The sequence below is a fragment of the Leptonychotes weddellii genome, chromosome 6 (genome assembly GCF_054177405.1).
Source record: "Leptonychotes weddellii isolate Sample4059 chromosome 6, ASM5417740v2, whole genome shotgun sequence".
NCBI classification, from domain to species: domain Eukaryota; kingdom Metazoa; phylum Chordata; class Mammalia; order Carnivora; family Phocidae; genus Leptonychotes; species Leptonychotes weddellii.
In genome coordinates, this window is record NC_138374.1 from 74,859,660 (window position 1) to 74,874,810 (window position 15,151).

Here is a 15,151-nt window from a genome sequence, read left to right on the forward strand (position 1 = left end):
CTTTTACCCAGAAACTGGGGTGTGTGGGTGGCACCGGGGGTTAAGCAGTGGACTCTTGGTTTCAGCTCAGGTTGTAACCTCAAGGTCATGAGATTGAGACCTGCATTAAGCCCCCCAGCAGACTCCTCGCTCAGCACAAAGTCTGCTTCAGATTCTCTCTCCCTCTCTCTCTGTCCCTCCCACTTGGGTGCTCTCTCTCTAAAATAAATAAATAAATAAATAAAAAACCAAACTAAAACAAAACAAAAAACAAACAAAAACCTTTTACCCGGAAAGAACTTGGTATATTTCTGGTCATATGCATTGAGTAAGACGACAAAAAGAGGATGAAGAAGTTCTCAAAACAATATTTTTGATAACAAGGATCATTCACAAGCAACTAGACTTTTATTTGTTATATATTTTTTTCACTTTGTGAAATCATCCAAATGATATTTGTTCCACAAAGAAAGTCTAACTACTAGGTAACATTTCCTCTCCTTGGATTGGTGAGACTGTTACAGAGAGTTTCAGTGAAATTCCCAACACAGCCAGATACCAACAAAGGTGCATTTTACCAGACAAGCATGTTAGACCTACACAAAAAGGAGTGCAAACAAAAAGCATTAACACATCAGAACACTCTTTGTTCAATAAATCAACAACTGCTACATCTCTTTGGCCTAGATTTAATTCCACCTTTGGAGAAAAAGGGGCTGGAAAAAAAGGACTATTCACCTACTTCTTTCTTTTATAATATTTCATTCTTATTTACATTAACTTTTCAAAGTTATAAAATATTGGACCTAACAGTAGGACTTATATACTTCTACAACTTTAGTTCTTTCATTAGAAAGAAAAATATTTTTGTAGGTAAAAACAATTTTAAAAATATGATAATTCAGAAAAGGGGACATTAATTAGCTATTAGAAGTAACATGGAGGAGTCTAATATATCACTGGAGTGATAGTAAAACCAAGAACCAAGGGATATAAAGCTATAAGAATCTATGGCAATTTAGCCTTAACATTTGAGGGAAAAATTTTCCCTATATTTTCGGAAGCAGTTAAAGCCATCTAAAAAGAAGAATAATTTAAAGTCAAAGGAACACACACACACTCAGATACATACAACTATAGAAATGAGTAGACTATTGAAGTTCAGTCACTAAAAAATTCTCTAAAATATTGTTAAAACTAGTTAAAATGAGTCTATTGAGAAATCAAAATTTTCTATATACCAAAGTCAGGAGACCTACTAATAATTTATAATTATCTTCAATAAGTTGTTTTTCATAATTTCCAGTGACCTTCATAATTTTCAGTAAGTATATAATTTCAACCAATGTTCAGTGAAACAGGGAAGAAATCTATTAGAACACAAATGGATGTTTGCCAATTCATGCTTGGACAGAACAGAAAGTGTGAGAGAGGTATGAGGATATTTCATTTAATAAGGCAAAAAAGATTAAAGTATAAATATTGGGGACCATGACAGATGTTTGATTTTCAACTATCATGAAGTTTCAATTATTTATAGACTCATCTAACTTGTAGGTTGCATCTAAATGTGTTATAAACAATTCAATGGAAGGGAGAGACACAGAGAGAGTGGGGGGAGAGAGAGAGCATTTAATTAGAATTCACCCAAATCAATTATTTGGTAAAAAGAATTTTTTTTTCCAAACAGCCAAACTGGGTAACACCTATTCCCTGTTGTCATCTTTTTAACTATGTATTTTGACCCTCGTGTCTCCTAAAATGTCACTACCTAAGTCTTGAATTCATTCATGCATATAATTTCATTTGCATCAAATTACTAACTGATACAGGAATCGAGTTACATGGAGAATGTAGCTTTACCAGTAAATTCAGAGGTAACAACAAGGAAACAGGCTTTGCCAGTGAACCACTAAGGTATTTATTTTGGCTAGGAGAGTTTGCAGCTAAATCCCAGAAACATATAAAGCTATTCTTGTAAAGTATATGGCTCATTCAGCAATGAACATTAAAGTGAACCACTAAAGTTTGCTGATAGATCAATAAAGTCTGTGGCTCCATTTGTAGAATGTGCAAAAATTAAACCATTTCACTATTTGGTTCACTGAGTTAAGTATATAATGGCTCAAACAGTATATTATGTATTTGAAGTCAAGCAAATTGCACATTGCAATGTAGTCAACCATGAAAATATGCTATTTCAGTGATTAGCTAAGAATATTACATTTGAAATAAAATTTGTAATTTGGACAGAAAATTACACAAAATACTAATTAGTCTGAATTTCTTTTATCTGTCTTCATTATTTACAAACTTTTAATATCTAAGCATTAATTTTATACATGATTCTCCTTTGAAAGCAACATGCTTGTTAGTGCATACACAAAAATGTATTTATTACAGTTTTAAGATTTTACAATATATGAAAGAAATGCATAAACTCAATAAATAGGAATGTTTCACTAACTGAAATTAATCTTTAAAAATCTATTTATAGGTGGTCCAGGACCAGTAGTTATTTCCCATACCAAGAAATGGTGCCTCCCAGGGTAGGTTTTTCCAGGAAGGATCAACCCTTTCCCCTGATTTTTTATGTGGTAATAGTTACAAAATTAATGTCGCTTTTAAGTGAGGGTTTTGGAAGATGCTCTTTTCTAGGGACTGTGGTTTAGAGAGTTCAGCGCTCCAATTCCAGCAGCATCTGGGAGCCTGGACCCATAGCATCATTTGGAAATCTTTATAATAAGGGCAAGGTGTCTCATCTAGTAGCAAGCTGTCAGTGGAATGGTGAGTTACAGATTTAAGGCAAAGAGAATCAGTTCAATTGAACAGAGGTTTATAATCCTCTGCTATTTGGTCAACACTAGACATATAAGCAAAGTATAAAAGAAGATCTCTTCTCAAAGTATCTTTTGGAAAAACGTATTACATACAGAAACAAACCAACAAAAAAACAATATATGAGGAAATAATTATATGTCATAATACATGATAAAGAGAACCAAACTGGTTCTGTGACTTTTCATAAATAGGGAAAGCTTTGTGAAGTTTATGGGACTTGAACTCTTGATAGGCTTGTGCAAAAAATAAATGATATTTCTAGATCTTAATCTTGCTATATCAAGAACACTGTGAATAATAAAATTTCAAATTCAAGTTGTTTTAGAAACAGCATAGCCCATCCTACATCTCATGCCCTGGGTACTGACCAGAGAAATTGAGCTAGACAGCTTGAAGCATCCCGATTCATCGTGTTGCCTGCAATACGCCCCAGAGGTTAGCAGTTCCATTTGGAGAGGTAAAATATAACTGGATTTTGAGATAACTTGAGGATAGAATGGCTTAGATTTAATCTGTTCATCGTCAGAATTCGCTATCGGTTATCAGGAAGGATCGGGATACGACAATCGCGGTATTTTAGAAAATTGGATTTGTTTCTACACAGAGTTTGAGGAAGAAATAGATTATGAGTTTATGGAAAACTGGAGCTAGATTAGTATTAGTAGAGAGAAGAGAGCAGAGTCTCAGTGTAAATGGGCCACAGACAGGACCAGATGGCAAAGGAAGGACAGAAGAGAATAGAGATTCTAATAGGATTCTCAACACACAATTCTGGAAGATTCAATTTCTGAGATGTGTGCAGATAGTAAAGAAATGCTTTGAGAAATGCAGGAGTGGCGTATGAGGAAACAGCGGGAGACGCTGCATATGAGCCGTACCAACAAGGACGGAGTGCGTGCAGCCTTGGTCCTCGTGGGAGAGCCAGGGGCAGAAGCCTGAGACCTCACCTGCACGCTGCGGCCAGCTTGGGAGTGAGCACAGGAAGGGAGCAGGGACAGAATTAATAAGACCAAAAGATGTCAGGCCCAGAGGAAACAGAGCCAGGAGGATGCAATAGCATGAGCACCAAGAAAAATTATTTTTGAAGTAATTTTGAAATTTACCATGAAACCAAGAGTAGAAGAATTGGAAAAATTATGCCATAGGGCTTCATGGGAAAAACCATGGTCATTTTATAACTTCACATCAGAATTTTAAAGTTTTATATTCCCTACCCTTATAAATTTCCCTTGATATAAATGTATGCGTGCGTGTGTGCACGTGTGTGCACGTTTGCGTGCATAAGGGAATCAGGAAGTGTGTGAGATAAGGAAAAGGAAACAGCGAATATATAACTGATCAGTAACATCTGCCATTTAAAAAAAAAAAAAAAAAAGTGAGGGTGAGACTGAGTAAGGCCGAACAGAGAATTGTTTAATGACTGGGAAACCTGATCACATTCTAAAATGAGGGGAAAGGGCCATTAATAAAATGACGTAACACCTAGTGTCTGAATGCCTATGATGTGTCCTGAATAGTCATAATTGAGGAGGAAGATGGTGATGAGCAAGACAGCGGGGTCATTGCCCTCAGGGAGCTTACATTCCAGGGGAGATTAGCAGTACATAATCAGGCAAAGAAATCCTATAATTCCATGTAGAACTAATGTTAGGTGGAAGGTGGAGGAGAGCAGCAGAATGAACTGCCCCAGGAGGAGCCCCGTGTCCTTGAAGTCCTTGAAGGGGGGTGGCAGAGACAAGAGCTGGAGGCCAAGGTGGTGATAAATAGATCACACACTGGAAGCCTGGGGGCACAAGATCCTGACCTCATGGCTTCAAGACCCCGGGGTTGACAGGTGTAGGGGCAGGTGCTCTGCCTTCCACCTCTGTCTCAGGGTAACCCCCAGACTCATCACAGTGCACGTGCATGGTGCGTACAGCCCCCCACTGTGGAGAAAGGTTGCCAGGACGGTTCTGGTACAAACCTTGTAAAGTCAAAACCTCCCCCTTCCAATCTGTGGGAGGGGTCCCCCAAAGGATCAGAAGCACCTCCATTAGAGACCACCCCCTGCCCGTCACAGCTCCTCCCAGCCCAGAGAGACCCCATAATATCCAATCCCACAGCAGCTTAGGGCGGGCTCCACCCCCAGGAGCCCTCCCGCTCTCCCACCTTGAGATACACTGCTTTGCCCTTGCCACTTCCCTCTGCCTGTCTTAACTACAACCCGGACCCCCAAGTAAATCCCCTGATGGGGGATCCAAGGACTGAGACCGCCGTTCGCACAAGGCAGACTCCCACCCACTAGGAACAATGAGAACAGGAAAAAAAAAACAAAAAACAAAAAACTATTCATTGGATGGGAATGGTATTTTTAATTATATTAACATAAAGAATCTCTTGGAGGAAATGACATTTGAGCAGGAATTTGAATGCGAAGGACTCATTAATTTCCAGTAGAGCAAATAGCAAATAAAAGCCCTTCATCAGGAACTACCAATTTTTCAGGAGTCTGGTATATGGTATAAGCGGGCAAGTGGTATGAAATGAGGTGTAAAGAGGTAGGTGGAGTCTATAGGACATGGGATCATGTGAAATTTTGTAAGAAATGTAGTCTAAAACTTAGAGCAGCCATTGTTTGGTTTCATGCATGGTAATGACAGAATCTGTTCCTTTTGTTTGCTTTATTTTGTTTTGAAAGGCTCACCTTTGGTATTTCATAGGCAACTGTTTACGTGAGTAGGAATGAAGATGGGGAAGTAGGGAAAATTATTGTAGTATCTGTGTAAGAGATGCCGGTGGCTGGAAATCAAAACTGCTGTGTACAACATGAACAACGGTACACAGTGGCCCTGATTAAACCTCAACAGTTTATAAGACCAAAAAAGTACAATGGCTAGATTCGGGGTATGTTTGAGAAGTAGATCCAATATGGGACTGGTAGATAAATAGGATGCAGGGTATGAAATACACAGAAGAATTAGAGACGATTTCTAAGTCTTTGGTTTGTTTTTGGTTTTTTTCTTTGTTTTTTTTTTTTTTAAGATTTTATTTCTTTATTTGACAGAGAGAGACACAGCAAGAGAGGGAACACAAGCAGGGGGAGTGGGAGAGGGAGAAGCAGGCTTCCCGCTGAGCAGGGAGCCTGATGCGGGGCTCGATCCCAGGACCCTGGGATCATGACCTGAGCCAAAGGCAGATGCTTAACGACTGAGCCACCCAGGCGCCCCGTAAGTCCTTGATTTGTGAGATAAACAATTGGGTGAATAATGCAGCAACAACTAGGTTGGAAAGACTTGGTGAGGTGAGGCTTGGTTTGGGCAGGAAGGGGAAATCTAGCATAACGATACAACGTAAGTTTGGTATAACTATTGAATATTCAAGAGGATAGATCAACCAAGAAGTGCAACGTAGGATGTGAACCTCTGGAGACTAGTCCGTATTTGGATTGTGAACACAGAAATAATAAACATATAGAAGCTGCTTAATACCTAGGACAACATCTATCCTAGCAAGTAATGCTGAAGAGAAAAGAGAAAGGAAAAGAATCAAATCCTGGGCTCAGAAGGGGAAAAGGAAAAGAGACTGCAGAGGTGTGTCAGAAGCTAGGAAAGCATCTCGAGGGACAGGGCGTGGTCAGCATAAGGTGACGGCTGCAGGGCAGTCACTTGATTTGGCAGATCCGGCACTTACACAATCTTAATTCCACCCGGTGGTAGAAGCCTGGCTGGAGTAAATCGGGGATAGAAGGAGACCTGAGGACAGGGAGACAGCAAGTATACACCTTTTTTTACTCAGTTGCTAGGAGGAAGAAAAGAGCTGCATAAGAGCTAAAGAGGGATGTAATCAATTTTTAAAAGATGGTTACTAGTACTTATTTTTAGGCCAATGCAAACAATCCACCAATAGAAGGGGAGAAATGGAGGGTGCTGGAAAGTTAAGAAACCTTGGCAGGTGCGAACTTTCTGAGTGGGAGCCCGGTGAGGTCCAAAGCACAAACGGAGCAATGCTGGCCCCGAGAGTAGAGGCAATATTGTGCCTCGGCCACATCTGAAGAGAAGCCAGAGGCTGCTACCAGTGCAGGTTTAGGGGAGCCCCTGTTCCCACGGGGCTAAAATAAGGGGTTGCAATCGGATTATTTCTACTTGCTCACTAAGTCAGCAAAGGTGATAGAGAAGAGAAGGAACGGGTGTAAGGACGGCTAGAAAGGGGAGAGAGAGATGCTCATAAGCAAAGAAGGGATTGCCTCGTGAACAAAGACATGATCCCCACATTATTCTGGAGAAGAAATAAAATTGAAAAAAAATTACTGGCTAACATGTTTGACTAAAAGAAACAGAACTTTAAAGCATTAATGGATTGGTCAGACAAAATTTTCCTTCCCCCCACCTTTTTTTTAAATCAATGTTTCCATAGAGTTTAATGCATTAAGCCAATTTACACAGTCTCTTAAGATTAGTTTTTACTTGTAGCGGACTTCATTAAAATATTCTTCATACCCATTTGGAAGGCAAACCTCTAGGTAATATTGCAGGATGTTAAAGTCATTTAAATACAAATGACATATGCCATATTTGCATTTAACAAGTTAACTTGGATCCATCCTACCTGAAAGGCTTTTAAAATGGTACAGAAAGGACAGATAAGCAAAATCTTTTTAAGTACTGGGCTTCAAGTCTCAAAATGTAATGCGCAGTGTGGAAGGACAATGCCTCTGCTTTGATCTCTGTAGGAAGTTTGGGCTGAAATCCACATTGCAACTGATGTGTGAACTGTGTCTTGTCTAATGAACAGATTCATGGTAAAATCCTTTGGGCTTGTTAGCTTTTCTCCTACTGAATAGGGATACCTCTGGGGTAACCTGATGCTTCACAAACAGTATCGCTAAAGATGAAATCTTTAGGTGGTTAAGAAACAAGAAAAAGCACAGTATACCCAGCTATGCCATTCCTTCCATGCAACTAATCACAATTCCTCAGGCTTTAATTAAGCAGCATGAGGCAGCCCAATTAATTCAACATATGCCCCAATAAGGCCTTGCCAAATTCATGGTTATGACACATGAAATGCAATTGGTAGGAATCAGAATGCCCCGGCCTCTCTCAGCCTTGCATACTAAGCCTACTGTTTCAAGGCTAACTTTTGGTCACAATGGCATCCCACCACTGAAGGACGAAGTTGTGCACATCGAGATAAATGGGCATAAGAAGGCTGGGTGCAGGCTGCATGCGTCACCATCCTCATACTGTTGTTTGTGGGTGTTAAAAAGCCTACTTACTGTGAAAACATCCAGCGTCCCCCTTGGACAGCCGCCGATACCCCAAGAATCACCATGTTACACCCACCCTTTTGTAGGCATTTGGTCATTGCATCTGTGGAAGCCAGTATTAAAATGTGAGTGTGTTCATTGGCACACTGTTTCACAAATACACCCACTGATACTTAGCTAAGTTTGGAGGAAACGGGACAGCAAGGATCATGATCTTGAGAATTATTCCTAGTAGTTTCCCGAAATGGCTTATACTACTTATAATTTTAAAACTTTTAACAAGCTTAGAAACCTCTGTCCTTGAAACATCAAAGCTGAGATGAATTATAAGTTTTTGTAAATTATATTAAAAAACAGGTAAATTTTAAACTGATATCCAAAAAGTATGTGTATGTTATCTCACTACTTGTGAGATAGGGACATTTAAAAATTCCATAAAATTCCGCTTTTGGCTCCTTTTCCTGTTTTCTGTTTTTGCTAGGACCTACACTCCCACCTTACACATGTCTCATACTACAAATAATGTATGTCCTCCTTGTAAGGGACACGGAGGTAATGATTTCCTCAGAGTCTTCCAGCACAACAGATAACATCTAAGGAGTGACCAGACCTAACTACCATGTGCATAATCCAGGCCACCGATGCTAGACATCTCAGCTCCAAGACCCCTGGCTCCAGGGAATAAGTGACTTACGGAGGACCTGGACACTTGTCCTTGTTCTAACCGGTCCCTGGATGCCTGAGAGGACACATACACCAGACCACAATCCTCAATAAAATTCCCAGACCCTGAGAGCAAAGACAAGACTCTCTCTCTCTTCCTCAGTCTCCCAAACACTCTGTCTGTACCTGTTGTCTCTCTATACCTTCGATAAACTCTATTCTCATTCCTTCCTGGATTGCAGTTGATTTCTATCCTGCACATAGCCAGGGACCCTCTTGGCTGATCCTGTGGGACCCCCTCTGGGTCCTCAGACCCAGCCTGCCTGCATCACTTGCTGGAAGTCACTGATTAAAGGTCATTTTTCATTGCATTGACAGCAAAAGAAAACTTGATCTACAGAAAGTCAAAGCCAAAATCAGACCATTTCTGGTTTCTGCACAGCTTCTCCTACAAATTCAATTTCACTGTTGGGAAAATGAAATATGACATATATATTTAACCCTGAAGATAAATCCTTAGATGGGTTGTTAAAATAATTTAAAGCAGTCTGAGAGATATGACAAACAAGGTTTATGTAAAACTTCAAATTTTAAAAGAAAACAATTCTTTAGGATTGTCAATATAGAAAGAATAAATCTTTGTGATTTAGTTACGGTACTAGAAAAAATACTTAGTTCCCACCCTGATAAACCCAAAGATGAACCCATCTCATGCTATTCCTGGCTACACAAGTCACTCTTTAAATATTTCATCTCATCCAGGCCTGATACACCAAAAAATAGCTTTTCTCCTACTGAATAGGGATACCTCTGGGGTAACCTGATGGTCCACAAACACTATCACTGAAGATGAAATCTTTATAAATCTCTATATCTAAATAAAGGAGAAAACATCCATAACAATGAATTAACTTTTCACTGTAAATTTCATGAACACACGTCTATGTCTTTTTTGTTCCTATTTCCAGCCAAGTAAGACAGTAATTATCACTTACCATATTTGCTATACAATAGTTCTTGAATGAATGACTCCTTCATGTTGCACTTAATCCTCACAATAAAATTTTTCTCAAGAACAGAATGACAATTTTATATTTATGTCGCTATAAAAACCTGGGTTCAGAGAAGCCGACAGCCACGATGAAGAAAGGATAGAGGCTCAGTTCTGATTCCAAGCCCTGTGTTCTCTACATCACGTCATAGCTGCCCATGACTCCTGGGTGACATTAACTGAGAACTCGCTCTGCTCCAACAACTTCTCTAAGGACTTCCAATGTGCCCATTCACACAGATATTATTAAAACCTATATGTTGACACTATTCTTACACTATTTTACGATGGTGAGACTGACTACTGAGAAAATACATTACTTGTGGGGGGAAAAACGTCATTTCTCCAGGATTCAAGCCTAGGCAATATGACATGTCACTGTCCTTTTAAGCTCCATATTATATATCAGCATGCCTAGTTCAATACTGATTCATTAAATAATCACTGAGTCAGAAAGTAGGGAATCAGGAGTGAAACGCATTGTATCTACTCTGAAAAATCTAACCAACCAGGTAGGTGGTCAATAAAGCACTTAAAGGATATGTTTCTATGTATTTAGAAAGTTATTTTCATTAGAGGCAGGATTTTCGTTTTGTACACTGCCTAAACACCAGCAATTTTTTATGTGTTAAAATAATTTAATTCTCCCTGTACATTTCTGTCCATGTGAGCCAAGAGAAATCAAGAATGTATACTTTACAATATGTACCTGTTTTGAGACATTCAAGTCAATTCAGATGGCAAAGTAGAATTCAATCACTAATGAAATGTTTAAAAAATATATATTAAACAAAAAAAATGTTTTTACAAGATAAAAATAATCTTCCACAATGCAATAAATTGCAGATCACCGAAATTTTAACTCTTTAGATGACTTCAGTTCAGTTTTTGGTTTCAAAATCTAGAGACAATCAAAAAGAAAAAGCGTTGGCAGAATTTCTGTTTTTATGTTTCTCTTTCTTGCTTCGACTACTTGTTACACTGTTTAAAGAACATGATGAAGGTGCTCTTGCATGACCTGTGGCCTTCAGATGGTCAAAAAGTTTATTCCGGGATGGAAATTCACTATGGCAGGTTGCATAGCTGATAAGAACATCACTCACTGTCTGTGGTTCAGCAGGTACTTTGACAGATTTTTTCATATCTTTGGCTTTTTTTCCTTTGGGTTTAGGAGCATTCTTAGCTTCATTTTTTGGATCATCACAGAGTTCGACAGTCTCAGTGACAGTGATACTTTCTTGGGGACTCCCATCCAATTCTTTGGCACAGTCTTGATTTAAGTTGGTATCTTCTGATTCAAACTTTACTTCTTCTCCAGTTCCATTTTCATTGAAATTATCATCATAATTCTGTGCTGGTTTCTGTTTCTTTTTCTTCTGCCTTTTGGAAAGCTTTTGTTTTGGTGCGTCTTCTATTTCTTCCTCAGAATTGGCATTCAATGGATTTTCATCAGTTTGAAGTCCTGAAAAATTTTATTCCTCCTCCTCCAACTGTTGTTTTAACAAGGCAACCATTTCCCGATACTTCTTTGATTTTTCATGATTCCTCATGGCCTTTTCCATCTTGAAAGATTTGTCACACACTGGGCAGGAAAGGTCATCGTACAGCTCAGCATCCTCAGCCTCATCACTGTCTTTACCACCGTGCCGATCTTTGAGCTCAGATTCCTCTGTCCCATCTTTGGGCTCAGATTCTTCTGTCTCATCTTCATCTGATCCATCTCCAAACTCCTTCTCGTAGCCCACCTCCATTTCCTTGAGCTCCTTCCCCAGGTCGGCCACGGTCATCCAGCTCTGTCCCTTGTACTGCTCAGCCAGTTTGGCCTGCTTCAGCTTCTGCAGCCGCCTCATCTCCTCTGCCTTCCTGGCCTTCTCGGGGTTCTGTTCCTCCATGAGCTTCAGATGTGCCTGCACTCTTCTATCTCTCTTATGGATGAATGCGACCAGCTGGCGCACAAGCTCGTTCTCCTTCCTTGCTTTGTCGTGAATCTTTTTTTTCTTTTTCCATGGCTCTTTCGCTCAGCTGTTTGAAGCTTGCCATGTATCATATTCTTCCTTCCAAGGAAAGTTCTTCTGAGTGCAGAAACTGCCAACAGGCATAGAAAGGGTGGACTACCATATCATAGTCACTCTGGGAGTCTCCAAAAGTGGGGAAATCTTCCATCTCTTCTTCTAACATAGATTCTAGCTCTTCCTTCACAATCATTTCAAAAACGTTATGATAAACTGTATAAAAGCCCTTTTCATCATCTACATAACCAGAGTAACAGGTCCTTGTTTGTTGTGAGCACTCAAGATTTGTTAATGAATTAATCTATTGCTCTAATCTTCCATCCAATCAGAAGGTATTTGCCAAACGACTAAGTGGGAACAGGTACATAGGAAGCAAGAGGACAGTGACTATTTACTTTGGAATCAGAGACCTAAATTAAAGTCTCTCTCGTCTTAGTCCCATGGACTTGGGATGTTTCCTCTCTCTGAATTAGGGCAACCGACATACACAGGAAAAGGTAAAATGAGACTCCAATGACATAATCAAGTAAAACTCAAACCAGTGTCTAGCATTCAGTTATCTGATGAATAATTAAATTAATGAACAGAATAAGAATGGAGAAATATGTCCTAGAATGAAGTGTTTTTTTCCATAGATTATTTAACAGTATCACCAGCCAGTCAAAATAACTAAATTCATTGGTGTAGCCACTATGGGAAACAATACAGAGGTTCCTCGAAAAATTAAAAGTATAGGGGTGCCTGGGTGGTGCATTTGGTTAAGCATCCAACTCTTGGTTTTTGGCTCAGGTCTTGGTCTCAGGGTCATGAGATTGAGCCCTGCATCAGACTCCACTGGAGTCAGCTTCAGAATCTCTCTCTATCGCTCCCTCCACTTCCCCTGCTTATGTGCTCTTTCTCTAAAATAAATAAACGGGGGCACTTGGGTGGCTCAGAAGGTTAAGTGTCTGCCTTCGGCTCAGGTCATCATCTCAGGGTCCTGGGATTGAGTCCCACATCCGGCTTCCTGCTCAACAGGGAGTCTGCTTCTCCCTCTGCCTCTCCCCCTGCTTGTGCTCTCTCTATGTCTCTCTCTCTCAAATAAAGAAATAAATCCTTGAAAAAATATCTTAAAAAATAAATCTTTTTAAAAAATTAAAAATAGAAACACATATCATCTAGTAATTCCACTTCTAAGTACTTATCCAAAGAAATTGAAAACACTAATTCAAAAAGATATATATACCACTGTGTTCATTGCACCATTATTTAAAATTGCCAAGATACAGAAGCAATCTGAATGTCCATTAATGGATATATGGATAAGGAAGAAGTAGAGTGTATATATGTGTGTGTGTGTGTATTTATATAATATTTATATATTTTATATATAAATTTTACTATATAAATTTTATATATTTACATATAAAATATATTTATATATTTATTATATATATTTATTTGTATATTATATATATATATTTATACACACACATGGAATATTACTTAGCCATAAAGAATAGTGAAGTTTTGCCATTTGTGACAACATGGATAGAGCTAGAGAATATTATGCTAAGTGAAATAAGTCAGACAGAGAACGACAAAACCATGACTTCACTTACATGTGTAATCTAAAAAACAATACCAGAAATGGAATAATGAACAAAATCTAAAAAATAATAACAGTGACAAACAAAACAAAACAAAACAGAAATAGACTCCAAGAGAACAAACTGATGGTTGCCAGGGGGGAAGTGGGGGGGGTGAAATAGGTGATGGGGATGAAGAGGTACAGATTTCCATTTGTAATATGGTTGAGGCATGGGGATGGAAAGTGCAGCATAGGGAATATAGTCAATAAAACAGTTTCGTATGGAGAAAGATGGTAACTAGATTTACTGTGGTGACCATTTTGTAATGTATATAAATATCAAATCACTGTGTTGTACACCTGAAATTAATGTATTATTGTATGCCAATTATTCTTCAGTTAAAGAAAAGCAGCAGCACTATAAAGGTGTTTAGGATAATTTTTCCATTTTGCTGGCAGGTACTTTCACATTTAATTAGGAGGAAGGCTGAGGATAAACACAATTTGTACTTTATAGTCTTGGCAGTATTAAGTAAATATGGGGACAACCAAGAAGAAAATAGGTTGACTGTCAGGATCAGGCAGGTTGAAGCAGCGATCACCCCTGGTCTCATAGGCACATGCATTTTCCTACTTCCCTGCACATGATGGAAACCTGTCTCTGTGCTTCTGCTCCCCTCACTCATCCCCTCAACTATGCAACTTTTCTAATGCTCAGGCTCTCTCACCTCCATGCAATTTCCTAAGATCCGTCCTTCTGCATCCCACAAAACATCTGTTCCACAAGAGATGCAAGCTTTTTATTCACTAAGTTTGCAAATAGGAACTAAGTATTTTACATCTTAAAAAATTCTAAAAGAAAACACCAATGAAAACCCGTTATTTCCACAAGAGTGGTTTTGACAGGGTAGGTATGCCGAATCGATTCCATTTTATGTAACTCATGAAATCTTGGAGGCAGTGACATTATTAGGACTGCATCTCATCCTATTACAGGGTAACGATATCCACTATCTGAGAACAGAGAACAGGCATCAGCTATGAATTTGAGGAAATGAATACGGCTCTGTGCTTCTTGTGTAGCATTCCTTCCACAAAAGTAACATGTAAGAGAAATGAACAATCATCCCGAAGCTCGTGTCAGTTAAGAGGACCAATTAAGTGGTTTTGTTTTGGTGCTCGCTTTGACAGCACATATACTAAATGGTTTTGTTTTGTTTTTTAATCTTTCAATCTGTCAGCTAAGAGAACAGCAATGGGTGAAAACAAAACCACTCAGCGATAATTTTCTATGAATGTGGTGAAGTTGAAATAGACATCTTAAAAATTCTTGTGCTGTATTTCATGTTTTTCAAACAAGAATTTTTTCCCCATGTTTTTCAGACAAGAATTCAAACTCAACATCACAAGGCAGGATGAGGTTGGGTGGACAAGAGCATTAAGAAAAAGGAAGTTTTATACTCCCCCACCTCTGCCCTTGAATGGACGGTCAGGCTGGCCATTCCTCCTCATCACAGTTGCTAACACAATAGACTCAGCAAGATTTAATTCCCTTAGATACTCCTAAGATACTCCAAACATGTCTTTATCATGGTACTTAACAAAACTCTATTAAAACGGTCTGCTGTACCAAGTGGGATTTATCCCTGGACTGCAAGGTTGGTTCAACATCTGCAAATCAATCAACGTGATACAATACATTAACAAAAGAAAGAACAAGAATCATATGATCCTCTCAATAGATGCAGAAAAAGCTTTTGACAAAGTACAGCATCCTTTCTTGATCAAAA

General features: G+C 38.9%; 1 pseudogene; it reads right to left on the reverse strand.

Annotated features, from left to right (window-relative positions):
* Nucleotides 1–10,402: 10,402 nt before the first annotated feature.
* On the reverse strand, nucleotides 10,403–14,095 carry LOC102727151 (dnaJ homolog subfamily C member 21 pseudogene; annotated as a pseudogene).
* Between the last annotated feature and the right edge of the window lie 1,056 nt (nucleotides 14,096–15,151).